The sequence below is a fragment of the Eublepharis macularius genome, chromosome 5 (assembly GCF_028583425.1).
Source record: "Eublepharis macularius isolate TG4126 chromosome 5, MPM_Emac_v1.0, whole genome shotgun sequence".
NCBI lineage: Eukaryota > Metazoa > Chordata > Lepidosauria > Squamata > Eublepharidae > Eublepharis > Eublepharis macularius.
Genome location: NC_072794.1, coordinates 55,791,621 through 55,812,719, shown reverse-complemented (window position 1 = coordinate 55,812,719; position 21,099 = coordinate 55,791,621). Strand labels below are relative to the sequence as shown.

Below are 21,099 nucleotides of genomic sequence, written 5' to 3'. Positions count from 1 at the left end.
CCTCATCTCCCCATAAAGTTAAAATGCAAGCATATGATCAGTTATTATCCACACAATATCTTAACATAACTAAATCATAAATCAAGGTTTATGATTGCTCTTTTCTCTCAATTAACTTGTATTCTTCAGGTAGTGGACACTACAATAAAATGGCTGCTTTGGAGGTGAATGGAATCAACCACAAAAACAACAGCCACAGGGTCCAGGTCCAATCATAATATACTGGGAGGTTCTTAACAGTTTCCAAACCAAGCATCCTCTTCAGATATAGCAAGCTGCTTCCACATAAATGGTCCCTGCAAACACAAAAATGATACCTCCTCCTCAATGAAATAAAGGAGAGACATGATTGTCTCTTTGCTTTGTGGAAAAAGCAATAGGTGCCAGGAAACTCATGGCTGGCTTTGGAACTTAAATTCAGGTCTTCCTTACATTAACTTAAACTTACACCTCAGGAGGGCTCTGGTCACAGCCAACACACATTTTAATTTTACCTTGAGTACACCTTCCCTTTTGTGTTTGCATGACCTGTATGCTGATCCCTTCCTGACTCCCTCAAAAGGTTTTCCTTGCCACCAAAAGCTTTTTGCCTTAGATCTCCTTAGTGCAACTTGTAATACAGGAAAGCTTGTTATACATAGCAGGTTGAAAGGATGGTTAGCATGTGAGGGATGCTGTGAAGTTTTAAAAAGCAGTTAGAAAAAAGTAGAATTTACTTTTAAGAACAGAAGCATGATAGTTGCAAAGTTTTGATAAGCATATTGGTTTCAGAATATTTCTTAAGCTTGGTGGTTTCGCAAATAATTCTCTCTTCTTAAAGATATATTCACAAACTCAGAGAGATTTTCCACACAGGTCTTCACTAACAGAATAAACTCTCATCACATCCACACAGATATAGATTTACTCAGGCCATTCCACACAGCTTGCCTGACCTAGATAATCTTTCGCTCAGACATACACAGACTAACCCAGGAGCACAGTTTGCCTGACTTACGAAAGAATTAGGCTCTCAGGCTTCTACACAGCTTGCCTGATTTAGCCCGAATCCTTTCTCCAAGAAACACACAGATTCTCTCAGGAACACACAGTTTCACCGAACTTGGCAGAACAAATACTTTCTCTCAGAAGCAGTTCAGGATCCACACAGGTTACCTGACTTAACTAGAATAATCTGTCTCGAAGATATACAAAGAGTGACTGAAAAATTTCCCCTCAGCACTGACTAAAAACCTCCATTCACTCTGCCCCCTAGGATTGAGCTACAGCTTATTCAGATCACACTCCACTCCCCCATCCAACCCCCCTTCTTTCCTCAGAGGCTTGCATTTAAAGTCACTGCAAGCATTTTAAAAAACCCACATCAACAAGCAGGAATAAAACACACAATTATCCCATGAAATGTAACCACTGTTGAGCCTTTCAGATTCTAAACCTCTTCCCTTTCCATAATCTACATTCTAGATGACATAACGGAGAGACACCAACCAAGAGACATCGAAACATTAAACTGAAAGAGCATACTTCCTGCTAGTTACACAGTTTATGTGATTACAGCTAGTGAAGAACCCAGTGCACATAGTAAAACTTTCATTTAGGAAAATGATAATCTCACAACTATCAAGAAGCTTCTGGACAGCTTGCTCTTACTTCTTCCATAACAGGACCAAAATTCCTACTGCGCATTCAAGTGAACAGAAGAATGATTTCACTGTGTGCATCTATAACCTTGTAGAATAGAAGGTACACAGCATACCTTGCAACTTCTGTGGAGCAAAATGTTTTGGATTATCTTTGCTGTGGAGTCCGAATGGACTGGGAGAAAGAAGGTGATATATAAGCTTTAACACATTTCTATGTCTTCTCTCCAAATCCAGAGGCATACCAATAAAACAAATACTTTTAAAAGTATTTTAATTAAACTGTGGCTTTCCTTACATTGTAGCAGGGCAATCACAACACAATTTGGGTGGTATTGGGTGGTATTTCCAAAAGTCCACAAGGTCTTAGAGATACTGCTTGAAATATTTTTGCCATAACCCCCCCACACACACACACACACCATGTGATCTGATTTAAAGCATTTATTTATACCATATCTAGTAACCAAAATTTTAAAACCATACTATCTTCATTTTATGTCCTAGATCTGATTAGGGAAAATATCAATTCACTGTGATTTAAATGTTATATTCAAATCTATTTAAAGTTTTATATAGAAATTGTTTTCTTGGAATAATGCTAGTATAGCTTTTAAAGACAATGGGTGGATCTTAGAACTCACAGCAGAACCCACTGTAGTGTACTGGTTAGAGTGTCAGACTAGGATCTGAGAAAACCAGGTTCAAATCCTCAGCCTGCCATGGCTAGGGGATTCTGGGTCAGTCACATACACTCAGCCTAACAACACTCACAGGGTTGTTGTGGGGATAAAATGGAGGAGAAAACAATGTAAGCCACTATAGAGTCCCCACTGGGGAGAAAGGTAGGGAACAAATAAATAAAAAAGCAGGAGGTATTCCAGAGTCATCTTATAACTTAAAGTGTACATTTATACAATTATAAAATTTACCATTACAACACACAAACTTTGGATACATTCAAACTCTTTCATACAACTATTACAGATACTATGAGAGACTGATACTAAAACTAATCAGAGAGGGCAGATAATCACTTAAAAGAGTCAAAAGTGAGGTGATATTCTCATTCCTTCTACAAACCAGTCATCTGCAAACTGAGAAATTTGGGTAAATTTGCTTGCCGTCTAGCAATAGCAGCTAAACAAAGGGGGGGAGGGGACATTAAAAGAATCTTTTTCAGCACCCAACTGGAGGAAACTTTACACTTTAGCAACTCACCAGGAGAGAAAAAATGTTGGAGGTCAGTTTTCTTTCTAACCTTCACATTTTTAGCCACAGTTTCCTATTCCTAGCAAAGAAATTCCAATAGCTTGCCAATGATAACGGTTTGCCTCTGGACAATACATATACAACATTTTAATGCAACAAAACCCTCAAACCTAAACAATCATGCCAATTAAACATGTATAAAGATTACGTTCTATGATTAACTAATAATCCAGCAGCTGAATCTTCACTGCTTTTTAAAGTCTCTGGCCTGAGGGTGCAAGAAATGCTAGCTTCTGACTACTCACTCTTTTGATGGCTGCTCTGCTTTAATAACCAACTGACGCAAGACTTGCAATCTTGTCCCACTTACTTTGGCTGCCATCGGCTTAGCTGCTCACCTGGTTGCCTGTGTCAAGTCAAAGTTGTTCCCTAGAACCATGGTGTTTCCAATATCCATTAGGAATAGTCCTGAGAAAAAGGAATAGCCCTGAGCCCCATCTCTAGATAAGGACTTTGTAGTAAAGGTGACTACATTCTGAAGATTGTACAGACTTTCACTTCTTGTTCTAGCCTTAATATTACAGTGCTAATCCTGGAAGAAAGGGGTAACCTTGTGCACAGCTTCTAGTTCCTCTCTTCCAATGGAGAAAAAACATGGAGCCTAGAATCTGCCTAACCATACTGTGTTATTTCTGAGTTAGCAAATATGATAGATTGTTTAGGTGTTCCGCTGGTGACACAGAGGCAGGAAGAAATTAGCAAAACTAGTAGCTGCCTGAGAACCCTGTTTGGGCACACTGCAGCAATTCCTTTAATTCTCTTCACCTTCTAGGAGTAATCTGAATTTATAGAGAGGTGGGCCTGCACCTTGATAACTAGCACCTGCCCAAGTGCCTTCTCACTTGCTCCACTTCTGTGTTTTCCCCTCTGCAGAAAGATAAAAGATGGCTGTACAGTGCTTAGATGGTGGCTAGGACACAGGAAGTGGGAGCAAAGCCATTATAGAGTTTCGATGCAGGAGAAGCTCCTGCTGCATTCCCCTTCCCCCCACTTTGCCTCCTGGACCCACTTCCTCTATCTATTTAAGATGCACACCAAAGAAGGGAATGGACGTGCAAGGAAGCTAGGATCATGTACAAGGAACAGGAGAAGGGGCCTAGGTATCTTAATTTCACTAATGTCAAGGAAGTCTCTAGAGGGGCAGTGTATTTTTTTAATAGGTAAGTCAGCCAGTGATATACTATCAAACACATTATGCATTTTTCTCAGATCTTACAAGGAAACTAAATTATCAAAGTAACGAATACTTAAGCAAGTACTATTTTTAAGGTACACATATAACTCATCAGTTCTAAAACTACCATAATCCCAAACAATAATAATTTCAAAGGCACTCTAATAATATGGAAGTTTAGCCATAGGAAGATCCATGCTGGATCAAACTAAAGCCCCATCTAGGCCAACTCTGTGTTCAGACAGTAGCCAACCAGCTGCCACTAGGAAGCCCACAAGCAGGACGCCTGCAACAGTATCCTCCTGCAACTGATATAAAGAAGCATAATGCATGTGGTACTGGATAATGTAGATATACATCATGACTAGGAGCCATTAATAGACTCATCTCCATAGATCTACCCGCTCCCCTTTAAAAACCTTCCAAGTTGGCAGCCATCACCACATCCTGTGGCACCAAGTTCCACAATTTAACTACATGCTTTATGAAGAAGTACTTGTCTGTCCTGAATTTCCCACTCCTCAATTTCAGTGAGTGGCCCCCGGTTCTAATATTATGAGAGGTTTTTCTCCCTGTCCACTCTCTCTACACCATGCATAATTTTATAAGCTTCTATCATCTTGACAAATTGTTTATGGTGTTAGTAAAATCTTCAACTAGCCAATACAGAAGAATAGGATTATTAATTCTCATGCATCTAAAGGAAGAACATATATAACCTGTTTTAATGATCTTGAATACTAAACTCCAAAGAATAATGTATCTATGAGAAAATATTGGGGAATGAGCTGAAAAATATATATTACATCAGTTAGTATGGTAAAGGGGAAAAGAGACCTGTGTTAAAATTTCCACTCAGTCATAAAGCTCCCGAGATGACCTTTAACCAATCACTTTTTTTCAATCTAACCCACCTCAAAGAGTTGTTCTAAGGACACAAGGGGGAATCATGTACACTACCCTGAGCTACTTGGAGAAAAGGCAGGATAAAACTGAGTTAGATACTTCAAAGAGCATATGCTTTGCGAAACATGTGAGATCAGACATAAAACATACAGATTATGCTAAATTCCTTACTCTTCAAAACATAAAAGGCATTTTTCTGGTAAGATAAATAATAATGCTTGGTATTTATATATGGCTTTCAACACTCAGTGCTTAATAACCATTATCATAGTAATCCTTACAACTCCCCTTCAAGGCAGGTCAGTATTATATCCCCTTTTCGCAAATAAGGGCAGAGGCTAAAAGGGTTTGCTACCAAGTGAGTATATGGCTGAAATGTGATTTCAAAATCTGAAACTCAGTGTACTTTCACTTTATGTAGATAAGTACTTAACCACAGACTTTACTAAACCCAAGTCAGAACACATGCAGATGTACTCAAAATAAATATCCTTTAATTTTGAAAATAAAACTTATTAGAAGACCATCAAAATGTGGTCCCATAACAATTCCTAAACCACTTTACCTTCATGAGATAACATAATTTGCAAGGATTTGACTACTGCTCTCATTAGGATTTTTAATTTTAAAAATGTAAATTCAACACATTTTGAAATGCACTGACCTCATCCAGAAAAGCAGTGAGATGTGCCAATTCAAAGATAATGTTGTCAAGTTTTGATAAAGGTTATCACAAGCATAGCTCATTTGATCCAAATAATTTGAGAATGACACTCAGGCAGTTATCACAACCTCCCTACAAACTAGGTTAGGCTTAGAGTGGGCGAGTGGCTCAAGGTCCCCCAATGAGCATCATGACTGAGGGAGAATTCAAATCCTTGGTCAAGTCCAACATTCTTTCTAAGAATTAAACAAAAAGTTACATCAAAGTCAAACTGAGGGTACCCATCACTGTTTAGAACCATTTAATTGCTCATGATAATGATTATGCAATCCTTCTACAGCTGGGTCCTACACAATTTCAATTGGACTACCAGATATACAGGCTGCTCAATACACTGCTTTTTACCAATCCTGACCATTTTTTTAATATCATTACTCATGACTGACACTGCAAAGTACTTTTCCTTCCAGTGCTAATACAAAGCCTCTTAAGGTATACCTGTATGTAAACAATATTCTACATACAGATTCCTCTATATAGATTGAATGATATCCTTGGGGACAATATGAGGTGATAATAAGTAAAGGACAGAGAAGATAACTGTGTTTGGAGGGAAAGTAATTTAGTAACTTATAAGAATGCTATAGCAAAATTCCCAAATCACTGGTTTGAGGAATGCAACCTATGAGAGAAAGTAGTTTGAAACTGCTTTACTTACTTACAATCCACATGGGCATACACATCACTTTAGAGTCTTAACCACGCTTACTGTTTTTACGGTAGTAGTATGTCAGCTACTTGACCATCTTTATGAAATGAGGCATCATGATACATTTCAAAAAGAAATCACTACTCTTCTCATTATACAAAGAGGGAACTGAGGGCCACTGGTGGACAATATTTTTTTTGTGGTGTAAACTTTCTAGAGCTTGGCAAATTTCTGTCAAATCTCATTATTTGACATGATCCAAGTTCACATTTTTAGACCCTTGTTCTCTCTGTTTCCCATCTCAACCTTTAAACACATATAGGGAAAAAAACAAAATCTGGAGATGCTCTGACAGATAGGAACTTTTTCTACAGCACCTACAACTGAACAAAATGTCAATTTCTAGAGCCAGCACTTTCCACTGAACCACCAGTATCACCTGTGCTAGCAAACAAAAGACTTGTCACTCTTCTCTGCACTATCATCCTGTAAGAAAAATGATAGCATTGTTTTGGTGCACCTAGAGGTACAGCTTGCTCTGGACTTTCAGCATAGTATTTTCTCATCAGACAGCAGTAAGCAAAACATGTTAAACTGAGGTGTACCTGAGGCTTACCTATGCTCAAGCAGGAAATTCTTCTGCCCCAAATTCTTTCACATCTTGAATCTTGCACCTTTGTAAGAAAAACATATAGTAAAAATTTCCAAACATTAGTTCACCAATCAAAATACAACGCAAGTAATTACATTCTTAAATAATGATTGTACATAACATTACACAGTATAACTACTAATTCCTTTAAAAGTGACGAAGCTCTGTAGAATTGATATACTAAAACTCTTTTCTTACTACACAAATAAATATGACACATAAAGAAAGGTACATAACATACACAGCAACTTCAATACCTAGCAAGTTAGCATGCCTTACAACAGAGTGCAAAGGCTGCTGCTGATACCAAGTACCACTGATCTGTGCTAGTTACACATCAACATTATTCCTCCTCCCCAACTTTACATGTACTAGAACTGCTCTCCTCCATTTTTAAAGATTACAGTTACAAAAGGCAAGGGTAGGCCACATTAGTCAACAGAGACCAGAACAGAAAATTTAAGACGCGCACAACAGAGAAAAGCATTGATTAGAGCATTCCATTCTCAACACTGAAGAAAGCAGCACACATGGCATTAGTTAATAAGCTTCTGAACTCCACAAGGAGCCACAGTACGGGCCACCACGTAGTGAGACCCTAAGAATGTTTCCTGAAGAGGCACTGTGTCCAATGGGACTCACTACCAAGAAAGCGTTCATTGGGCTGCAGGCTTTAAGTCATCACCAGCTGACTCTGGGGTGGCTTGCACAGGGGCAAAGCTTGCGTGGATTTGAAGCGCTGCACCAGCAATTAAACCTTACGAAATACTCCCTCCCTCTAGGAAATATGTACATCTATAACCCCGTGCTTGGCAAGAGAGGGAAAAGCGAGGCCAGGTGGTACATGCTTCCCTCCCTGTAGGATTTTATAGCGCGGTGCCCGTCCGCTGCCAGGGTGACCTCACTCTGCGGCCTTCGCAGGGTCGCCACAGCTACTACCCTGGACTCTACCTTCGCCCACCATCCAAAGTTCCTGCCCGGTGGTCTCCCCACTAACTGGCTACGCCGTTTCATGTGACCGAACAAAACCCTCCTCGGAGCAGCAGCCCTTTGTGTCCGGCCCACTCAAGGAACCGCGGCAGCTTCGGAGGACAAGGCCGCTCCAGCTCCCTTCTGTCACCTCCCGGAATCATCTGGAAGGAACACCGCCACTTATGAAGCCACCTTCCGCTGTCTCCACTCACCCCAGGCGGACGCGGCCCGGCCTGGTCAAGTCCCTTTGCTGCACCAGCGGCAGCCGCCATGTTCCCTGATGCGACAGGATGGAGCCGAGACCCCTCCCCCACTCGCCTCTCTGCCCCCTCCCTCCCCGGCTCTTCGGCGTGCGCGCCCTCTCAACGGCTCTCGACGCCGCGCAACGGCCCCCCCCCCCGTCACTTGCACTAACCAACAACAACAACAATAATATCCATAACGGAAAACTCACGGGCTCGCCAGGGCGTGCGTCACTGGGGGGGTTACGTGCGGCGTCATGACGACATTACGCCACTTCTGATTCTCGCTCACTCACGTTGCCCTTCGCCCTGGTCGATGAGCGAGGCGCATGCGCGTTGTTTTTTGCTCCGGCTTTGCCCTCCTTTCTTTCTTGCTTCGCAAAACTCCTTCCAGGGCAAGTTAAATGTTATGCAAGTATTGCCATCCAAGGCAGGAGGTAGCTCAAGGGATAACTCCTCAAAAAGGTGGGTCAGTGGAAAGATCGCCTTATTTGCCGCTAGGGAAGCCCAAGTTCCAATCCCTGCTGGTCTCGGCGGGCTGGGTGGCCTTGGGTGAGTGACTTATCTCTCGGCCGTGCAGCAAATAGCACGGACCTCCTTGCAGGAAGGGCGGGATAAATAAATAAATATCCCGCCTTTCACCAAAAGTGTATCCCCCCAAACAATGCTAAAATTGCAACAGTAAAAGTCGCATTACAGCAGCAATAATAGCACTAAGTAACTCAGTGTACAGACAAAAATGCTCTTATCATTTCTTAATAGTACACTGCTTTTTTCCCTTAAAAAGTGGTGCTGGTACTCATGATGTTTGAATGCCCAAGAGGTGCCAGAACTCCATAAAGGGGTGTCAGAACACTATAAAGAGGTGCTGGAACTCCATTCCGCTCGTTCCCCCTGGAAAAAAAAAACTCTGACAATAAAACGTAAAAGGGGTGGTTTAAAAAAAGCACTTAATTCACTTTAAACTGCAGAACAAGATGGCTGTATTATTTATTTTGAAATATTTTTTTATCCCAGAATGGCCAAAGCTGTTAACAACATACTAAAATAACCATCATAATCTCATAAAAATACTTGATTATTAACTATTTAATAACAGGGTGTAGAACAGCAATTCAAAACTGAAAAGCAACAGCAATTTGAAATTTTAACAAGAAAAGGAACCAGCCAGTCCAGAGAGCAGAATAACTAGGTAGTAAAAAATATATCAGTAAATATATATCATTTATAACTTAATTAACATATAAACTTATATAATTTATCATATTTATGAAATGTAGTCTGTGCTCTTTGGATGACCTTGGGCGAGTTGCAGTCCCTCAGCCTAACCTGCTTCACAGGGTAGCTGGGAGGATAAATTCGAGAAGATTACAATGTAAGCCACTTTAGGTCCCCACTGGGCAGGAAGGCAGGGAAAGGAAAGAAAGAAAGAAAGAACTTTGCTATTCTGTAAAACAACAGATGTGATCATTTACAAATAACTTCTGACAGTACCTGGTACTGTGGAGAGGTTGGAGAACTTAATGTTTAACAGTAAATCCTGGGGAGCATGAATTTATCAGTACTACTACTAACTTCACCTTAACAGGTTATCCTGATGATAATGAGATCTGCTCCACTATATGGAGCCTGGAGTTCTCCCAGAATTACAAGTGATCTTAGGCTTGCCATATCCCCGTGGTGGTAGGGGATCCAGCATGAGTTTCCTGCCACCATTCAGCTGGGTGGTGGAAGGAAAATGGTGGGAAAACAAAGGGGTAATGTGTACCGGGGATGCTCTAGCAGAGTTCTACCCAAATGCTAGACATTAGCAATATGCTAATGTCACTTCCAGGTGCAAGGAAATGCCATCAGAGTGTTGCTGCTACCACTACCACCCTACACACACTGAGTCTCCTGCCAGTTGCCAACCTGGTGCTGGCAACCCCAACCGAACTCTAGACTACAGAGGGTGAACATTATGGCATCACATCCCTGCTGAGCTCCCTTCCCTCTCCATTTTCTGTCGTCCTCAGGCTTCATCCTCAGTTTTCCAGAAATTTCCAAACACAGAATTGGCAGCCCTAGCTCCTTCTTATGACCTGTGATGTTAGATATAGTTCAACACCACAGTGAGAAGCTCTAGTATACCTTCTCAGATGAACATCAGTCATAAAGAGCGAGATCATGCTGTCATAGGGAGGAAAGAAATAAAGTGCAGTGGCTCCTCCCTCTGGTCCAGGACTACTCAGATTACCCTAACAGTGAAGGAAGAAGTGGCATTGTTCCAGTTCCCATAGCTTGCCAAAATACAAGGGCATCTCATCATTTTCAACTTACTGGAACTCTTCCTTCTCTCTAGACCCCTACACCCAATCTTTTTTTTCCCCTTTCCTCTCAGTTATAGGATTGCTAACAGAGAAGGAATTTAATTCCTGGAGAAGAAAAAATTTAATCACGGGTGTTGTTTACCAAATAATGTTCTCTAACTCCACACAGTAACAGTGCAATCCTAAACAATTTACTCCTGTCTAAGCCCATTGATTTCAATGGACTTAGACTGGAATAACTCTTCTTAGGATTGCACTGTAAGTATTGTATAAACGAGTATTAATAGTACTACAGTATTTATATCTTTGATTAGTTAAAAGAGGATTTGGCAAAACTATGGAAGAATGGACTTCAGATTGGACTACTGCAACTCACTCTACGCTGGGCTGCCCTTGTCCCTACTCCAGAAGTTGCAACTGGTCCAGAATGTGGCAGTGCACATTCTGATCCAGACTCTATTCCAGTCACATATAACAACAGTTTTGCGCCAGCTGCACTGGTACCCAGTAGAATTCTGGATACCTGGTCAAGGTCCCGGTAATGACCTTTTAAAGCTCTTAGTGGACTGGGACCAACATACCTGCAGGAACACCTCTCGCCATATGTTCCCTGGAGAGCCTCTCATTTGGCAGATCAACATCTGCTGGTGATCCCTGGCCCCAGGGAGGTTCGTCTTGCCTCCACCAGGGCCAGGGTCTTCTTGGCCCTGGCACTCACTTAGTGGAACTTTCTGTCTGTAGAGACCTGGATGTGGCAGGCTTTATCATCTTTCCGCTGGGCCTGCAAGACGGAGTTATTCCGCCAGGCAGATGGTGGTTGAGGCGAGCATCCTCCCCTCTCAGTCGGCCTCCTACTGGGTGGGGGATATAATCCCCCCTGGTCTGCTGAACATCAGGCAGCTTGGTACCCATCTCCATGGGTTTCTTGTATATAGAGGGATTGTGCATTAAGAATGCCATGATGGTTTTACTGAAGTGTTTTAATTGCTGTGCAATGTTTTGTATTTTATTCTGTGATCCGCTCTGAGCCTAGTTTTCATGGAGAGCAGAATACAGATGTAATAAAATGAATAAAGTGGTCTAACGTTTACTATCAGCCATGATGGCTTAATGAAACCTTCATGTTCAGAGACATTTACATTCGAATAGCAGCTGCTGGTGGAAAGGAACAACAGAGGAGGGTTGTTGATACCATGCTTATGGACCTCCTGGAAACAACCCAGTGTTGGCAAACCTGAGGAAAATGGGGGGAATAAGTAGCCCCTAAGGACTTAGAAAATTCTGGAGGGGAAGACTTTGAAGGGAGTTGTTGTTCCCATACCCACCCCGCCAACAATTCCTTGCGGGCCCCAAGCCTGTCACTGTATCTGCTACTGAAGAGACTACTCCCTGTTTGATAATGAAAGCAGCAATGCTGGCCATCCACAGACAAGGTAGAGATATTTGTATACTTGGGGAACTTCCCAGGTATATCGAAAATATAACCTTGAAATTTAACCAGAGTAAAATATAAAGAAAATTAAAGGGCTGATAGTTTTATAGAAAGATGAACTTTGTTTATGATGTCAAGGGATGCTAAGATTAACAATAATTTATCTCCTGTGCTATTTGAAAGTTTGTAACAAGTATTCATGGTGTATTTTTTCAAAGGGGGTCCCTTTTTCTCGTTATCATTAAAGTAAAAAATAACTTGAAACATTAAAAAAGAAAAATAACCTAAAGAAAAAGAGGTGCAGGAGCATGAAATGGCAAGAGCAATCAGGAATCAAGTAAAACAAAGCAAGAAGGACATTATCCTGCTCACATCTCATGAGAGCTTCCAGAAATCTAGCTAAGGAAGTTTTGAGGATTGAAACAGAATTTACAAACTGTGCCTCCTAATTCCTCGTGGACCCCCTTCTTGTAATCTCAACTTTCCCCAAGGTTTTTTTCTCACATATAAAGATTGTGCTATTTCATACTTCAATTGAAATGCATTTTTATTTCATTTGAGACCCAAAGGGCTTGTGTTGCTTTTCTCCCCTCCATCTTATCCTCACAACAACCTTATGAGGTAAGTTAGGTAGCAAGTGTGTAACCGGCCCATGGTAACCCAGCAAATTTCCATGGCAGAGTGGAGATTCAAACCTGGGCCCCCCAGATCCTAGTACAACAGCCTAACTACTATACCCGGTTGAGTTGTAATCATGTCTTTGTGTTAAGAAAAAGAAATAGTTGTATAAGCAAAAGAAGGTAATCTGAGCTGTTTTTATATAAAAGGTTCCCTGCTTGTAAACTGATGGTTATTGTCAAAGAAAACTCAGCTTCCTATATAATCTTTATAATCTCAACAATAACCCTTCTACCTTTTTGATGAAGTGTTTAATTTTCTTGAAAGATTTTCTTTGTCTTTAGGTATTACTAGAGAGGATTTAAATTTTACTCCAGCACTTTAATAGCGAAATCTTACATATCCACTATTTCAAAAAGGGATATAATCAGTTCATCTAAGTAAATAGCTCAAGGACTTCACCATGATATGTGACTGGTAAATTTCAAATCAAAAGAAAGTTGACATTGGAGTTTTTTCTTTGCAATTTCAGAGCTGTACTTGTAATTTCTCAAAGCAGTCTGTGACTGCATTAGGATAAGAAATTAATAACTTAACAGTCCATATGATAAGATGATCATTATTTAGCTGGTTACTTTGTCTACAGGTGATCAAAGATAAACAATATATGAAGGGAGAAAGCGGATTTTTAAATTGTTGTTAATGTCTTATTGCGTTATTAGACTGATAAAGAAGTATTATTTTTGAATTCCCTTTAATTGGCATGGTGGAATTTTAAAGAATGAGTAAAAATAAATCCTTAAATGTTGTTTAAATTGTGATTTGAATGTGTGAAAAATATCAATATTCCCAACCTAGTTAACTACTGCCAATAGAATGGGAGGGGTGGGTTATTTGAATCAAGGCATGGCAAGTGTGACATTTCCGTTAAAAATAATAGGAATTAATTCAAATAAAAATTATAACAAATCAACAGGGGCTAGAGGCAAGGATTGAATCTACTTACATTATAGGCTCAACCACCTGCTGGGCCTACATTGAGGGACCAGTGTGCTTCCAACTGCTCTGCCAAGGAGGTGCCAACTTTCTTGTTCTCATCTTGCTCCTCCACAATTGCAAACTGCTTAACAGAGCATTGTTTAACCACCACATATAGTGATGAGGAAAGACAGCTTCACCTGCGGGTTCTGCTGTTTATCAATGTAACTTTCAAAGGCACAAGAGTCTTGGAATACAAAGAGAGTTGGCAACCATTTGCACCTAACTTGTATTCATAATTCCACTCCTGACAGTGTTCAATGTTCCACTGCTATATCATTGTTCACATGCTGGTTGGTGGATAGGAATCCATTCCCTGCTCGTTTGTAAACTCAGACGTCTTCATCATGGGATACATATTGGGGCTGGATTAAGATAGTCCTCCAGTTTTTGACAGGTGTGCCCTCACTAGGGAGAAAGACAGGCTTCCCGAAGTTCACAGTTCCCCAGTGACTGCAGGTATGCGTAATCCATGCAGGTGGTGTGTGGTGGTAAGGGAAGCGTGTGTCCATTTCTACATCAGGGAGAAAATACTGTTGAACAAAGTAAGCATGGGATATGGCCTACTGGGTTTCTAGGTATCACATTCTCGTCCTTAGGACAATGAAGTTATCATACAGTGCAATCTTTATGTTGGAGGTACAAAAAGAGAGTTCTTGAAGCCCAAAAATGGGCCCACCACCTTCCAGAATGCAGTCATAGTAACCCAGTAGATCTGGATCATTCACTTAAAAATGCTCAGCATACTAAACTATGTTCCTTTGGGAGAAACCATCAGGGTTACATTGAATTAAAATAACCAATTTATATTTGTACTGTGGTTGTCCTGTTTAAACAGGCACATGCCTTTCTATGAGTACGAACATAAGGTGAAGTATCTACTGGTACCTTAACAGCTGCTTGCCTTTCCTATATTCTCCAATTCTTGACAGCTTTATAATCAGTCCCTCCTTTGCCTATATCTATATAAATAATTCTTGACAGGCCTGACACTTTTTTTCCTAAGCATTGGGTCAGTGTTATCACAGGATGAACTTCTTCACCACTTTATTTTTCTAATCTCCAAGGCTCAAGTACAAGATGTGCAGAGAATATTTTTGTACTGTCCTTCACACTTAAATTCAAATTTTCTACGCTTTAATGAGCTGTGGGCCACTGCTCCAAAACAGGGAACATTAATAGTTCAAGGAGGGGAAAAAACCCTCACAGATTAATCATCAAGCATCTTCATGGGCCAAATTCAATCAGCAGGCAGAGCAAAGCTCAGATCCTCTTTTGCACACACTGCCTGGTTGATTAGGATATTAGCTCTTTATGAAGTTTCACTTTGACGTGCCTGAAGTCTAGCCCTTTCTGTGTTAATCGTTGCAAATGCTACCCAAGGTCTCAAAATGTTGGTATTGTCATGAATACAGACAATATACAGCTGTCTGAAACGCTCAATAATCCTAAAAGCAGCTTTTTTTTTTGCATCTCTCCTTCCCCATTAGGCCCACATTAGTAAAAGATAGAGATCCGTTTCATCTGTCTTTCTCATGCAATGAAGGATTTATTTCCCCAACTGAAAACAGCACTATTAAGTCTATAAGAAGCCACAGTGCTAATTTGTAAAAGACCCAGAGAATCCACTCCTTTGGAAAAATTCACGCCAGTTTCAAACACTTTCATCACAGAATTTCTATCCCCATGGCAGAATTTCTATCCCCATGGCAGATGGTAGTCAGGAGGATCTAAGTGTACATAGTTCTTTGCAATGCTTACTTATTCATCCTCAAGCAAATTTTATGAAGCAAATCATCGCTCCCCTTTCAAATACACAAAAGTGGTCTAAGACCACTTTAAAGCTTATGGAGTCATACAAGCCACCTTATCTGTATTCCAGCCAATAGAGCAAGAGAGAGAGGGCGAGCCTCCTTCCCCATGGCATTTCTAATCACACTTTCTCATAGTTGCTTTATACAATCCCCACTACCAATGAGACACAGGTTATCTAAGACATATGAATCTGATAACGCAAAGGGGGATTCTATTACATTTAAACTGAATCTGTAAAGAGCTCTCCTATACTGTCATGCTATTAATATTTCTCAGAAGGTTTTTGCACTTGAAGCTAAAATTAGTATTTTTGCCCTGTGCTGAAGATCCCGCTGATTTCTTGGCCACAATGGGTTGTGAAATCGTCGTACTTTTAAAATATCTTTAATAAAGGAGCAGTTTTATCAGTCTTAAAGTTATCAGAATCATCAGGTCATTTTTGTTTTGATGGACTAGTCGTAATGTACAAGTAGGGTGTGTTGGTCAGCAGTGGAGCATCTGCTTTGCATGCTGAAGGTCCCAGGTTCAAACCCTGGCATCTGCAATTAAAAGGACCAGGCAGTACATGATAAGATACACTGCTAGCTGAGACCTGCTGCCATTCGGAGCAAACCGTACTGATCTTGATAGGTCAGTGGCCTGACTCAGTATAAAGCAGTGTTTTTTCAAGTACTACTGGCTGAGAAACAAACTAGACTTTGATCTAGATAACTATAGGCACTTAACATATATTCTGTGCTAGATTGGACCATTTGTCTGAAAAATCCCTGCAAGGTAATATAAGAAGCTAGATTGCAAAACATGTTTTTATTCCTCGCGCAATTGTAGCAAGGGGCTGAAATCTCTCGTCTGTATCTTCCCTATTTCCTGATGTTCAAGGGCTCTTCATAGCTAAGGTGTATTAAGATTGTAGTTTTACTTGAGGACTTTTTATACTGTTTTAGGATATTTTAATCTTTTATGTAGGTGGTTGTGCTAGCAAAATAAAATTCAAGTCTAGTAGCACCTTAAAGATTGTCCAGGGTATAATCTTTTCATAAGTCAAAGCTCGCTTTGTCAGATGCTTCATCTGTTGAAGTGAGCTTTGATTCACAAAAGCTTCTACTTTGGAAAATGACTCGAATTTTAATCTCTTATTTAACTGCATTGTATGATTTTGTGAGCCATTTGCTTTGAGGCAGAAAGGTAAGATACTAATTCACAAAACAAATCATAAGAAAACAAAGAGTGACTCAACAGTAAAGTAAATGTATCCTGTACTATATACAGACACTTTGTCCTATTGTTTATTTATATCTTGCCAGCGTAAGCCCTTGGCATTGAAAACAGATACAAGGACTATGTTGTGATGAATCAGGCACAAAACATGTAATAAATTCATTTAAATCCCACCTTCTTTCTTGGAACTCAAGGTCCCCATCCAGGCACTGGCCAGGCCTAGACTTGCTTAACAGATCTAGCCGAACCCCAAGTCCCCATAACCATTTTTCTTCTTTATTTTGAGGAGCTCTGATTTTTGGACAGCTGAGCTAACTTTGGCATCCATAGAAAATCGAATTCTTAGTAGCTGCCTTGACCCTACAGGGCAGAAAAAGGCTACAGAGCTAGCGAGAGATCATCTCTTGTTGGACTAATTAACCCAGTGCTAATCATACAACAACAATGGAAAATAGAAAATCACTAGTATGAAAGATTTCAGTGACAGAGTCTGAAATTCACTCACTTATTAAACACAGATCCAGAGGAGTTAGCCATGTTAGTCTGTAGTTGCAAAATAGTAAAAAGTCCAGTAGCACCTGAAAGACTAACCAACTTTATTGAGGCATAAGCTTTCGAGAACCACAGCTCTCTTCATCAGATGCTGTCAGATGCATCTGATGAAGAGAGCTGTGGTTCTCGAAATCTTAATAAACACATTCCTTCATTACAGAATAAAATTTTATATCAATAACATATCAATGAAGCTGATATAAATATGTTTAGTTCCTGAATGACGCCAACAGTCTCTGCTTGCAAATTCTCAAACAATCCTACCCACCAACACCCCCCCCAGACACACACACACATTTAATGGCATGCAAATGGTATGTGCTACACTGCTTAAAATGGAGTGGAAATCACTTTTTCATCACTACTAGAACAGGTACTGTTGAAGATAAAAGCAGCTGTCTCAGAAGAGCATGCATGACATCTGGTAAGTAGTACCAAAAATAAATCTTTAACTTCCTCTCATACCTGCCAGTCTTGCTCTGCAGAAACAAACCTGGTGAACACTACAAATACATGCTTATCTCAGATTTCCAATGAAGAGCTGACCTATTTCCTTTGCACCGATTCTTTGAAACTGCTTTGAAGTTTCTATAATAGGATTTTAAAATGTAAAATAAAGAGGGTGCTGTGCTGTTGTTACAAGGCATTTAAAAGCAAAACTTACTTGGCTTGCTCAGACATTAGTGGGATAGTTGGCCTCATGGCTGTCCATAGGAAAATGATACTAGTTAAGTGTTGAACAATACTAGTTAAGAATTGAACAAATTACACAGAAATGGCAAGGAAATGCAAAATGGAGCAATTTCCATCCATGACTCTTTCAGCAACCTCTACTCTGTGGTGCATTGTGAAAGACAGAAAAGGAATGGAGATCTGACCAGGCTGAAAAGCCATTCAAAGGATACAGTTTTTAAAGTTTACAAATGATTTTACAAATGTCTTGTAAGATGTAAATTTTGTCTTTGGTTTCTCTCGCATCAATATATCTAATTCTCAATGTGGCTCCATCTGTGGATACTTAAATTCAGAGACTGGGGTCATGGACAAATAAGACAAATATTTCTACAAGCCTGAGCAATTTCAGAAAAGTCTGAAATCTAAAAAAAAGGAGGAGTTTAAAAAAACTCCAAAGTGATAAAAGGGCTGCCTGTACCTTTAGAAAGGAGATGCCTTCAGCGGCCATCACTGGGCAACGACAACAGTATTCAAGCCTTGGAGTCTGTCAAGGAAAGACAGGAGCCCTTTTTCAGGGCTGTTTCGGCCTTTGAGGATTCAGGCCAGGCAGCAGCCAGCAAGTGACTTGCTACCATGTGACTTGAACAACTCAAACAGGCCTGGCTGCTTGCTGCTATTCAATAGCAGACACTCCATAAACACTAGTATAGTGGTTAGAGTTTCAGACTAAGATATGGATTCAAATCCCTGCTCTGCTGTGGAACCTCACTAGGCGACTTTGGGCCAGTCACACATTCGCAATCTAACCTACTTCACAGGGTTGTTGTAAGGATAAAATGGAGAAGAATTATGTAAGCTGCTTCATTCATATCCCTAAGGAGGGGTATAAATGAAATATATGAATAATAAATATGGATAAAGATGGAGGGCACGTAAAAGGTGGGTGGGAAGGAGGGCAGGAAAAGGTGAAGATATGGGGGTTTCACATACAACACCACTCCACCTCCTGTACAACACTTCCTATTCTTGAATAACTCGTACCCATCCGCTACTGAATTCCAGTCACAGGAATCATCCCACCAAGTCTCTTTAATGCCTACTAAATCATATCTTTCCATCTGCATTAGTAGATCTAGTTCCTCCTCCTTATTGCCCAAGCTTTGGGCATTGGCATATAGGCAATGGAAGTCTTGCAACATTCCCCCTCTTTGACCTGGTAGTCCCAGATAGGCCTCTGCTCTCCTTCCCTGAAATTCTTATGCCAGTTGTCTCCATTCCCCTGTCATGTCAGTTTAAAGCTCTCCTAATGAATCTCCCCAGGTCCCTTCCAATCTTCCCTGTCCTTGACAGGTGAAGTTCATTGCATGCAAGTAGGCGATCTTCAAGAAAACAGATTCCATGGTTCCAGAATCCAAATCACTCCTGCCAGCACCAAGAACGCAGCCAATGGTTCATCTCCATAATATTCTGTTCCCATTGCATTCCTCTTCCTCTGACCACAGGATCAAAGAGAATACCACCTGTGCCCCCATTCCTTTCAGTTGCCTCATGAGGACTTCATAGTCAGCCCTAATATGTTCAAGGGTGTTCATGGCTGTGTCACTTGTTCCCATGTGGACCATCACAAATGGATAATGGTCTGTTGGTTTGATTAGCTTGGTCATCTGGTCTGCGATATCCTTGAACATCGCCCCTGGGAAGCAACACATCTCTTAATCCATGGAGCTAGGCCTGGACACATGACATTCCAAATCCCTCAACAGAGTCACCAATCATCAAGACTTTCCTATTCCTTCTAATGTTATTTGTTGGTATCTCCATGGTTTCCCTACTTGTTCTTTCAGGTTCTTGTACATCTGCCAGTGATTCCATCACCTCAGAAAGGGCCTGGAATCAATTCCTCAGCTCCACTGGCACTGAGTGCCATCTTGCCTTCCGGCTCATGCTGGTGTCGATCTCTGAGGAGGTTCATTAGGAAAATATTCTATTTTATTGTCGCTTCCACCACTCCCCATTCCTTTGCAGGGTCTGAAGACTTTTGTTGATGAAATCCTCTCCTCCTTTGATCTATTGAAGGGTACCAATCTGTTCCTCTGACTCTTTAATTTTTCTTCTTTATAAAGCTACCAGATTTCACTTACGACAAATGAAGTCCTTCTTGTCCACAGGGAGGAAGATAAGCATAGCACACTGAGGCAGGCTACTGGAAATGGCCCTTCAGTAGTTATCATTTTCTTCAAAAACAAAGTAGTAGTCTGCTTACAACTGCCGTACAAAATAGATTTTCTCCCCAAACTTGGTTTTTTATGAAAAAGCTTGGCCCAAAAAACCTGACCTAATGTCTCCTGAGAGCAAAAGTGGTAACACGAGAAGTGTATATATAAAAGAAACTGGGGGAGGGGTTTTACAGTGTCCCCAGGCTTAATCCCTATGCTAAGAGCCACAGGCCAAAAACCCTTTGGCTCGCACCTCTGGCAAGGAGGAAGCCTTTATATTTCAAAGGCTCATGGCCCCTGCTGGACAATAGCAGCAGCAGAGCATATGATAGCAATCACTCCCAAGCAGACAAGCCCTCCTCAATTAGCCACACTACACACAGGGAGAAACAAAGAGAAAGCCACTCCCTTTGCAAGCTAAGTTCACCACTCACCCTCAGATCAAAAGCTCCTCTTCACACATAATGCCATAGAGTCTACCTTCCAAGGCAGTAATTTTCTCCAACGGAACTCATCTCTGTCACCTTGAGATCAGTTGTAATTCTGGGAAATCTCCAGCTACCACCTGGAGGTTGGCAGCCTTACTGGGAACAGACCAAGAAAGGAAACAAGCAGCAGCTGGGGCCTGGGTGGGCCGAGCAGCCTCTTAAAACCTCTGAGGAGGGTGGGGCAGGAGAAGGGAGGGTCCAGCCAAGGAGGCAATTGGCCCAGATTCTCTTAACTCAGCTTTGGCCCACCCCTGAAGAGAGGGCATGGGAGGAAGTCCAGGGTCCACCCAGAAAATCCTGTATTAGGCCAGCCCAGGAACTGTACAGGATGGAGCAGAGGTCAGGGTGAACTGGAACCTTTTCCCCTCCATTGCAGCTGACAAAGAGAGCTAAGGCTCTCAAAAGCTTATGCTATAATAAAGTTGGTTAGTCTTAAAGGTGCTACTGGACTCTACTATTTTGCTACTACAGACTAACACGGCTAACTCCTCTGGATCTTTTCCCCTC

General features: G+C 41.0%; 1 protein-coding gene across 4 annotated transcripts in view; it reads right to left on the bottom strand.

Annotated features, from left to right (window-relative positions):
• The window catches only part of ZNF644 (zinc finger protein 644), a 74,588-nt gene extending 66,060 nt beyond the window's left edge, over positions 1 to 8,528 (bottom strand). For 3 of the 4 annotated variants that reach the window (XM_054980160.1, XM_054980157.1, XM_054980159.1), the window contains exons 1-2: positions 8,202 to 8,276; positions 6,982 to 7,039 (exon numbers count right to left, since the gene is read on the bottom strand). The gene's annotated coding sequence lies outside the window, so the exon portion shown is untranslated. Of the gene's footprint in view, positions 1 to 6,981; positions 7,040 to 8,201; positions 8,277 to 8,443 lie in introns of those variants that run through there. The other variant, XM_054980158.1, reaches the window with a different exon arrangement.
• Positions 8,529 to 21,099: the final 12,571 nt, after the last annotated feature.